This window comes from Aquarana catesbeiana, linkage group LG12 (genome assembly GCF_042186555.1).
Source record: "Aquarana catesbeiana isolate 2022-GZ linkage group LG12, ASM4218655v1, whole genome shotgun sequence".
Taxonomy (NCBI): Eukaryota; Metazoa; Chordata; class Amphibia; order Anura; family Ranidae; genus Aquarana; species Aquarana catesbeiana.
Window position 1 is genome coordinate 168,485,975 of NC_133335.1, and position 10,621 is coordinate 168,496,595.

General features: G+C 51.2%; 1 protein-coding gene across 1 annotated transcript in view; it reads right to left on the reverse strand.

Moving 5' to 3' along the window:
* Positions 1-7,949, reverse strand: part of RHBDF2 (rhomboid 5 homolog 2) — a gene marked incomplete in the record, with an annotated part of 177,679 nt that extends 169,730 nt beyond the window's left edge. The window contains 1 exon segment of the mRNA XM_073606201.1: positions 7,711-7,949.
* Positions 7,950-10,621: the final 2,672 nt, after the last annotated feature.

A 10,621-nucleotide genomic window follows, 5' to 3' on the forward strand; every position in this document is an offset into this window, starting at 1 on the left:
CTGTACACCCCATACACCCCCTCCCCCCCAATGTCCTCATACTCTGTACTCCCCATCCACCCCCCCCCCCCCCCCGATGCCCTCATACTCTGTACTCCCCATCCACCCCCCCAATGTCCTCATACTCTGTACTCCCCATCCACCCCCCCCCCCCCAGATGTCCTCATACTCTGCATTACACACACACACCCAATGTCCTCACTCTGCTTTACACACACACCCCCCATGTCCTCATACTCTGTAGTACACACACACCCACCCATGTCCTCATACTCCCCCCTCCCCCGATGTCCTCATACTCTTTACTCCCCATACACCCCCCCCCCAATGTCCTCATACTCTGAACACCCCATACTCCCCATACCCCCCCCCCAATGTCCTCATACTCTGTACTCCCCATCCACCCCCCCCCCAATGTCCTCATACTCTGAACACCCCATACTCCCCATACACCCCCCCACCCCTGATGTCCCCATACTCTGTACTCCCCATACACCCCCCCCCCAATGTCCTCATACATTGTACTCCCCATCCACCCCCCCCCCCCCCAAATGTCCTCATACTCTGTACACCCCATACTCCCCCGATGTCCTCATACTCTGTACTCCCCATCCACCCCCCCCCCAATGTCCTCATACTCTGTACTCCCCATCCACCCCCCCCCCCCAATGTCCTCATACTCTGTACTCCCCATCCACCCCCCCCCCAATGTCCTCATACTCTGTACTCCCCATCCACCCCCCCAATGTCCTCATACTCTGTACCCCCCATCCACCCCCCCCCCCAGATGTCCTCATACTCTGCATTACACACACACACACACACACACACACACACCCAATGTCCTCACTCTGCTTTACACACACACCCCCCATGTCCTCATACTCTGTAGTACACACACACCCACCCATGTCCTCATACTCCCCCCTCCCCCGATGTCCTCATACTCTGTACTCCCCATACACCCCCCCCCCAATGTCCTCATACTCTGTACTCCCCATACCCCCCCCCCCAATGTCCTCATACTCTGTACTCCCCATCCACCCCCCCCCCCCAATGTCCTCATACTCTGTACTCCCCATCCACCCCCCCCCCCGATGCCCTCATACTCTGTACCCCCCATCCACCCCCCCCCCCCCAGATGTCCTCATACTCTGCATTACACACACACACACCCACACCCAATGTCCTCACTCTGCTTTACACACACACCCCCCATGTCCTCATACTCTGTAGTACACACACACCCACCCATGTCCTCATACTCCCCCCTCCCCCGATGTCCTCATACTCTGTACTCCCCATACACCCCCCTCCGATGTCCTCATACTCTGTACTCCCCATACACCCCCCTGATATCCTCATACTCTGTACTCCCCATAATTTCCCCCCCGATGTCCTCATACTCTGTACTCCCCTTACCCCCCCCTGATGTCCTCATACTCTGTACTCCCCATCCACCCCCCCCCTCAATGTCCTCATACTCTGTACTCCCCATCCACCCCCCCCCTCAATGTCCTCATACTCTGTACTCCCCATCCACCCCCCCCCCCCCCCCAATGTCCTCATACTCTGTACTCCCCATCCACCCCCCCCCCCCCCCCCAATGTCCTCATACTCTGTACTCCCCATCCACCCCCCCCCCCCAATGTCCTCATACTCTGTACTCCCCATCCACCCCCCCCCCCCCGATGCCCTCATACTCTGTACCCCCCCCCAGATGTCCTCATACTCTGCATTACACACACACACACACACACCCAATGTCCTCACTCTGCTTTACACACACACCCCCCATGTCCTCATACTCTGTAGTACACACACACCCACCCATGTCCTCATACTCCCCCCTCCCCCGATGTCCTCATACTCTGTACTCCCCATCCACCCCCCCCAATGTCCTCATACTCTGTACTCCCCATCCACCCCCCCCCCAATGTCCTCATACTCTGTACTCCCCATCCACCCCCCCCAATGTCCTCATACTCTGTACTCCCCATTCTCCCCCCCCCCCCCCCAATGTCCTCATACTCTGTACTCCCCATCCACCCCCCCAAATGTCCTCATACTCTGTACTCCCCATAAACCCCCCACCCCCTGATGTCCTCATACTCTGTACTCCCCATCCACCCCCCCCCCCCCGATGCCCTCATACTCTGTACTCCCCATCCACCCCCCCAATGTCCTCATACTCTGTACTCCCCATCCACCCCCCCCCCCCAGATGTCCTCATACTCTGCATTACACACACACACACACACACACCCAATGTCCTCACTCTGCTTTACACACACACCCCCCATGTCCTCATACTCTGTAGTACACACACACCCACCCATGTCCTCATACTCCCCCCCCCCCCCCCCCCAATGTCCTCATACTCTGTACTCCCCATACCCCCCCCAATGTCCTCATACTCTGTACTCCCCATCCACCCCCCCCCCCCCAATGTCCTCATACTCTGTACTCCCCATCCACCCCCCCCCCAATGTCCTCATACATTGTACTCCCCATCCACCCCCCCCCCCCCCCCCAAATGTCCTCATACTCTGTACACCCCATACTCCCCCGATGTCCTCATACTCTGTACTCCCCATCCACCCCCCCCCCCCAATGTCCTCATACTCTGTACTCCCCATCCACCCCCCCCCCCAATGTCCTCATACTCTGTACTCCCCATCCACCCCCCCCCCAATGTCCTCATACTCTGTACTCCCCATCCACCCCCCCCCCCGATGCCCTCATACTCTGTACTCCCCATCCACCCCCCCAATGTCCTCATACTCTGTACCCCCCATCCACCCCCCCCCCCCCCCCCAGATGTCCTCATACTCTGCATTACACACACACACACACACACACCCAATGTCCTCACTCTGCTTTACACACACACCCCCCATGTCCTCATACTCTGTAGTACACACACACCCACCCATGTCCTCATACTCCCCCCTCCCCCGATGTCCTCATACTCTGTACTCCCCATACACCCCCCCCATGTCCTCATACTCTGTACTCCCCATACCCCCCCCCCCCAATGTCCTCATACTCTGTACTCCCCATCCACCCCCCCCCCCCCAGATGTCCTCATACTCTGCATTACACACACACACACACACACACACACACACACACACACACCCAATGTCCTCACTCTGCTTTACACACACACCCCCCATGTCCTCATACTCTGTAGTACACACACACCCACCCATGTCCTCATACTCCCCCCTCCCCCGATGTCCTCATACTCTGTACTCCCCATACACCCCCCCCCAATGTCCTCATACTCTGTACTCCCCATACCCCCCCCCCCCCAATGTCCTCATACTCTGTACTCCCCATCCACCCCCCCCCCCCCAGATGTCCTCATACTCTGCATTACACACACACACACCCACACCCAATGTCCTCACTCTGCTTTACACACACCCCCCCCATGTCCTCATACTCTGTAGTACACACACACCCACCCATGTCCTCATACTCCCCCCTCCCCCGATGTCCTCATACTCTGTACTCCCCATACACCCCCCTCCGATGTCCTCATACTCTGTACTCCCCTTACCCCCCCTGATATCCTCATACTCTGTACTCCCCATAATTTCCCCCCCGATGTCCTCATACTCTGTACTCCCCATCCACCCCCCCCCTCAATGTCCTCATACTCTGTACTCCCCATCCACCCCCCCCCCCCAATGTCCTCATACTCTGTACTCCCCATCCACCCCCCCCCCCCAAATGTCCTCATACTCTGTACTCCCCATCCACCCCCCCCCCCCCCAATGTCCTCATACTCTGTACTCCCCATCCACCCCACCCCCCCAATGTCCTCATACTCTGTACTCCCCATCCACCCCCCCCCCCCCCGATGCCCTCATACTCTGTACCCCCCCCCCCCCCAGATGTCCTCATACTCTGCATTACACACACACACACACACACACACACACACACACACCCACACCCAATGTCCTCACTCTGCTTTACACACACACCCCCCATGTCCTCATACTCTGTAGTACACACACACCCACCCATGTCCTCATACTCCCCCCTCCCCCGATGTCCTCATACTCTGTACTCCCCATACACCCCCCCCAATGTCCTCATACTCTGTACTCCCCATCCACCCCCCCCAATGTCCTCATACTCTGTACTCCCCATTCCCCACCCCCCCCAATGTCCTCATACTCTGTACTCCCCATCCACCCCCCCCATGTCCTCATACTCTGTACTCCCCATCCCCCCCCCCCCCCAATGTCCTCATACTCTGTACTCCCCATCCACCCCCCCCCCAATGTCCTCATACTCTGTACTCCCCATCCCCCCCCCCCCTAATGTCCTCATACTCTGTACTCCCCATACTCCCCCGATGTCCTCATACTCTGTACTCCCCATCCACCCCCCCCCCCGATATCTTCACACTCTGTACTCCCCATAAACCCCCCCCCCCGATGTCCTCATACTCTGCATTACACACACACAACCCCATGTCCTCATACTCCACATAACACCCCCCCCCCCCACCATGTCTTCATACTCTGTACTCCCCATACAGGGCCGTCTTTAAGGCAGGGCAAAAGGTACAGTTGCCCTGGGCCCTGTCATTGGTGTGGGGCCCAAAGCAGCTGCCTCATATTTGCCAACTATCCCAGTTTAAATTCCCTCGTCCCTTGAAGTTTTAGTCCCGTGCTGTGTCCTGATATCTCAGTGTGAAGTGCTGCTACTAATGCTGCTCAGCTCTGCCCTATTGTTTTGTACAAATGACTCACCTGCAGACCCTGTGTTTACATGTAAATAACCGGCAATCATATGTAAATAGCGGCAGCATTCATATGTAAATAATGGCAGCATTCGTATGTATATCATGCCCCCTGCAGTGAGGAGATGATGTGCTTTAACCTCTAGCAACCAATCGGTGAGCAGTATTACTGTACAGTAATCTCTAGCAACCAATCAAGAAGCAGAAATCATGTGCTGTAACATCTAGCAACTAATCAGTGAGCCGTAACGTGTGCTGTAACCTCTAGGAACCAGTCAGTAAGCGGTAATGATACTCTGTAAGTTCTGGCAACCAATCGCAATCGCTGCCTGATCCGATACAGTAAACTGATTTTAAGTCTAGCTGCTATTTATTGTATGTCTCAGAGCAGGTGGAGATCGAAAACGTTTGCCCAGGGTCCAATCAGTATTAAATATGGCCCTGTCCCCATACACCCCACCCCCCCCCCAGATGTCCTCATAATCTGTACTCCCCATACAATCTCCCCCCCCCCCGATATCCTCATACTCTGTACTTCCCATAACCACCCCCCCCCCCCCCGATGTCTTCACACTCTGTACTCCCCATACACCCCCCCCCCACTGATGTCCTCATACTCTGTACTCCCCATCCACCCCCACCCCCTGATGTCCTCATACTCTGTACTCCTCATCCACCCCCCCCGATGTCCTCATACTCTGTACTCCCCATCCACCCCCCCCCCCCATGTTCTCATACTCTGTACTCCCCATGCCCCCCCATGTCCTCATACTCTGTACTCCCCATACGTGACCCCCCCCCACCCATGTCCTCATACTCGGTACTCCCCATACACAACCAGCCCCCCCCCCCTGTCCTCATTCTGTATTCCACATACAAACACCCCCTCATGTGCTTATACTCGGTACTCCCCATATGTGCCTCCACACAGTCCTCATACTCTGTACTCCCCATACACACACGCACCCCCCCGGTGTTCTCATACTCCCCATACACCCACCCCCCATATCCTCATACTCTGTACTCCCCATATGTGCCCCTACAGATTTCCTCATACTCTGTACACCTCATACAGCCACCCCCCCCAATGTCCTTATACATTGTACCCCCCATATGCCCCCCTCCATGTCCTTATACATTGTATTCCCCATACACCCACCCCCCCACCGATATTCTCATACTCCCCATACACCCCCCCCCCCCCCATGTCCTCCCCATCTCATGTCCTTATACACTGTATTCCCCATACACCCACCCTCCCAATGTCCTCATACTCTGTAGACCCCTCGTGTCCTCATACTTTGTACTTTCCCTGGCCAGTCTGACACATACTAGCTGCTTCCAGCAATACCTGCCCTGAGGAGGAGCCACTCACCCATCACTGTCCACACTATCCCATTCAGCCGGAGAGCCGCTGGAATTAAGAGTCCTCCAACCTCAGCTCTGGATCTACTGGATGTCGCATCCTATTGGATATGGCCTGACACACAAATTTCTATGCTACACCTGTGTCCACTCCATTAAAGGGGGAAAAAAGAAAAAAAAGAGAAAAAAAAAAAAAAAAAAGTAAACCTTGCTGGGCTACATGTAGGTTAAATCCACCTGCCTGGCGCCCAGAACTGCATGTCCCAGGCGTCAGGGGATATGATTTGAACATCCCTACAAAGTGAATGGGCTGACAAAAGCCCAGGCGCCAGGACGCAATTTCTAGTTGCCATGGTGACCTGGTACCTGAGATTTCACAAGCCCTGTACAAATACATAACATATACAACATGCTGTATCAATGTTATTAAACACGACTAAAAGTAATAAAACTCCATGTGTTAAGAATATATTCATGCTGTAAAGCTCTGTTGGCGCTATATAAATCCTGTATATATATATATATATATATATATATATATATATATATATATATATAAAAATTGTATAATGCCCATCATGACTTACATTTTTGTAGAAACATCAGGACAAAACCCAATACGTTTCAGATAAAGTCCTTCTTCAGGGACATGCTGTCTATAGTAGAACAACAACATATAAAATAGTTGAATATACAGGTGGTTGCAAGCATAGGGCTACCAACACACTGCTCGTCCAACCTGGACGAGGATACATCCCAGGGGCCAACGTACATCCACTGAGGCTACCATGTGTAAGAAAGCAGCCACCCACTCCCATCTTGATGTCAGCCATTAACCATTGGATTGCTTCTAAATTGTTTTACTTGCATGGCATTGCTAAACGTGGTTTTCCATCCTCTGACAATGAGTACTGTTCATGATACTTTTATGTGCACCAACAATCAAATGTTCTGGACAAGCTTTGGTGGTGTACCACCTTCTTCTAAGGTCCAGTACTAATACACAAAGTTTTAGCAGAATGAACTTTAGGTATTAGTATTGCTTGGACCATAAATGTAAAGCTTAGTGCAAAAAAAAAAAAAAAATTTATATAGATATATCTCATTGACAGTACTAATGTTTTTGTTGCATATACATGCACTTATACGGGAAAAAAAAAAAAAAAAAAAAAAGACTGAAGAAATCCCACAGAACAAACAATCGGACTTTATACCCAATAACGTTACAATAAACCACTTTGTGTGAACTGCAGCACCAGCACGACACTGTACACAAGATAACATACGGGATTAGTAAGAATTACAGAACGTTGGAATTGCTTTGAGGACTACATTAGTAGAGATTACAAATTGCTTACAGTCCCGCTAACACATGTCAACTACTCATACGTAAAATAACGGATAGTATGCAACAATCAAAAATACTCATGTTTTACTAAATATATTGAGGGGCAATGAGATCGTTGCATGGACACAAGCACTAATCCTTAGATAACAATCCAAAAGATCCTGCTCCACCACCCTAAGGATCAGCACTGATATCAATTCCATGTCTCCAAACCTGGCCCCGCCAGTCTGACCTGCTGTCTTCCTTGAGCTGATACTAAGAAGATCCAATCAAGTCCCCCAGCAGAATTGGGTGGGGGGATAAAATCTTCCAATTTTCAGGATGCTTCCTGGCTTTGCATGCTGTCTTCTTTAACCCTCCAGCTACCGATATATCAGCGCAGACGCACGTACCACTCTCCTTAGAGGACAAAGGCACAATGACAAGACGTTCAGTGCACTAGTGGGACTGGGAGCCGCTAGCAGCAGAGGAGTTAAGACGGCAGAATATTTAGGTGACAGATTTGCAGCAAATAAACAGATGGGTCACCGTGGAAACGAGGAGGGAAAAGGACATGTGAATTCCAAGATAACCCACAAACTCAGGAAAGAACAGGCGGTAGAGTAAAGTGATGTTGGATATCCACAAGCTGATGGTGAACATGCTGTTCCTAATGAAACTGCTGAGTATCCATAACAGCAGACTGGAAAATATTACGGATAATGACCCATTTAGACAGCATGAACGCCAATGGTGTCAACCCTGAACAAGCAAAGCAGGAATTGCCACTCAATGGTCTGACTGCCCTAAACACTGAAATTTGGTTGCTTTGGATAACGGCACATCACCGCTCTGTTACATGTTAATAAAGGGCTTATTCATAGAAAGCCATCAACTAAAAACAAAATTTTTACGTTTTCCATACACAGACTTGTTCAAGACTTGTTGTACTTGGCAGAAACAAATCCTATAGATTTGGCCTCCAGATACTGGATATGGACGGTAGGGTATACACAGATTATTGAACGTCTTGTATTGCAGCTATTCAACAGATGTTTTTGTCTTCACAGTAACCAAGGCAAATTAGGAGATGGCCTAAAAACATTTCAATATCAATGATCTGCCTGCTTGGACAATTAGGTTCAGTTCACACTGAGGCGACTTAGTCGCCTTACAAGTTGTGCTCCATTTAGTGCAATGGTGCCGTTCTAATCAAGGTGACTCAAGTCACACCAACTTAGAAAAAGGTTCCTGCATTACTTGGGGGCGACTTGCATTGACTTCTATACAAGAAGCGCTGATGTCGCGCTGTGCGAACTGAACCTTAAACCTAAAGTTGAACTTCACCCAAAAGGTGGAAGTTCCGCTTTTCCTCCTCTTTTTTTTTGTTGGGAGCGGGTACCCAATTTTGACAGATACCCACTCCTACTTCCAGTCAGTTTGCCACGGCAATCTGAGCAGAAGTTTTCCACCTCCCGCAGGCTCTTGGGACATGTCCCAGGGGACTACGGGACCATTTAATAGGCACAGTGCAGCTCAAGCATGTGAAGCCGCAAGGAGTCACAGTTGGCTGCCCACAGTTTGGGTGCAGGTGCCTGCACCCTAAGACCGGCAAAGTCAGGTGAGGGCATCACTGGATCCTGGGACAGATAAGTGTGTGTGTTTTTAGTACAGTATTTGTAGCTGCAGACTTTTACAGGGTGAAGAACCTCTTTAACATCACATTATGGCAGCCACTCTCTACCAGGGTTCCTCCAAAGTTTGCTAGAGGTACCTTAAGCTGTGGCCACTTCTCTGATGGTGTTCATAGTTTTGGGGGCAATGGCACTTACCAAGGCCAGCAGGATGACACCAATGATCATCTTAGTTGTCTAAGTGTGGGATTCCGACCACCACTGTAGTGGGGGGCATTCTTCCTACTGGCCACCAATGAACTGGTTTAAGCAGGAGTTCCTCGAGACCTAAACATTTTTTTTAAAGGCTCTTCTGGCACAAAAAGGTTGAGAAAGGCTGTAATATAGTTTCAGAATGAGGAGATTTTGAAATCTTTAAAACTATAAAAAAAAAAAAAAAAAATTTAAAGTCAGCAGCTACAAATACTGTAGCTGCTGACTTTTAATATAAGGACACTTACCTGTCCAGGTAGCCCGCTATGTCGGCCCTCAAGCCGATCCATTCATAGGCTTCGGATGCAGGCACCGGCATCCTTACTAAGGGAAACAGAAAGCGAAGCCTTGCAGCTTCACAGCTTGTTTCCTACTGCGCATGTCATGCTGCCCTTCCTGAATGGTCCCTGCTGTCTTCTGGGACCTGCGAGTCTCCCAGAAGGCAGCGTGGAGGATTACAAGGTAGGGCTGGTTTTGACAGGTATCCTCTCCCCCCTCCCCTCCAATATGTGGCAATGAAGGGGGGGGGGGGGACAAGCAAGGCTTCCCCTTTTTGGGTGGAGCTCTGCTTTCATTGAACAAGCTGAAGTTAGAAGCGGATTGGCTAAGATGCACAGCTGCAGCAGATTTTGCACTTTCCAGTTTTAGTAAATCAATCCCACTGACTTTAGTGTTTTCAGTCACAGAGCAACTACACAGATCAGGACTTCCAAAGTCTCTCTAAAATGTATAAACTGCATGTTCTTGTTCAGTGACTGAAATGCATAACTGTTGTTTCCTATCTGACCCATTCACGCTGCAACACAGCTAAGAGGTGTGGTGGTGGCAAAATGCAGACTATAGGGCAGGGGGTCAAGTCTTGGGAAAAAAGTGGGAACTCACCCAAGATTCCCCTCACTGTGCCCATCAATGCAGATCCACTCTGCCCATCAAATGCAGCCTCACTGTGCCCATCATTGCAGACACATTGTACAACATAGCCTCACCCGTGCCTGGATTATGCACAGCGTGGATCTGCTGCTGTGTCACGGAGCTTAGGTCTGCAATGTTCGGCGGACGGCCACGGTAACAAAGTCCCGCCTCCTAGACCGGCAGCGGCTCCTGTGATAGACGGAACACCGATCCAAGGCCAGGAAACTGAATCAGTGTTAAGTCCATCATAGGAGGGAGGAGGAGGACTCTGCACCTGAGCTCCCAGGATCCACAGTGCAGCCACAGTGCAAAGTGGTCCCAGGGCAAACGGCCTACCAGGAAATGTCCCGATAAGCCAGTCCGGCC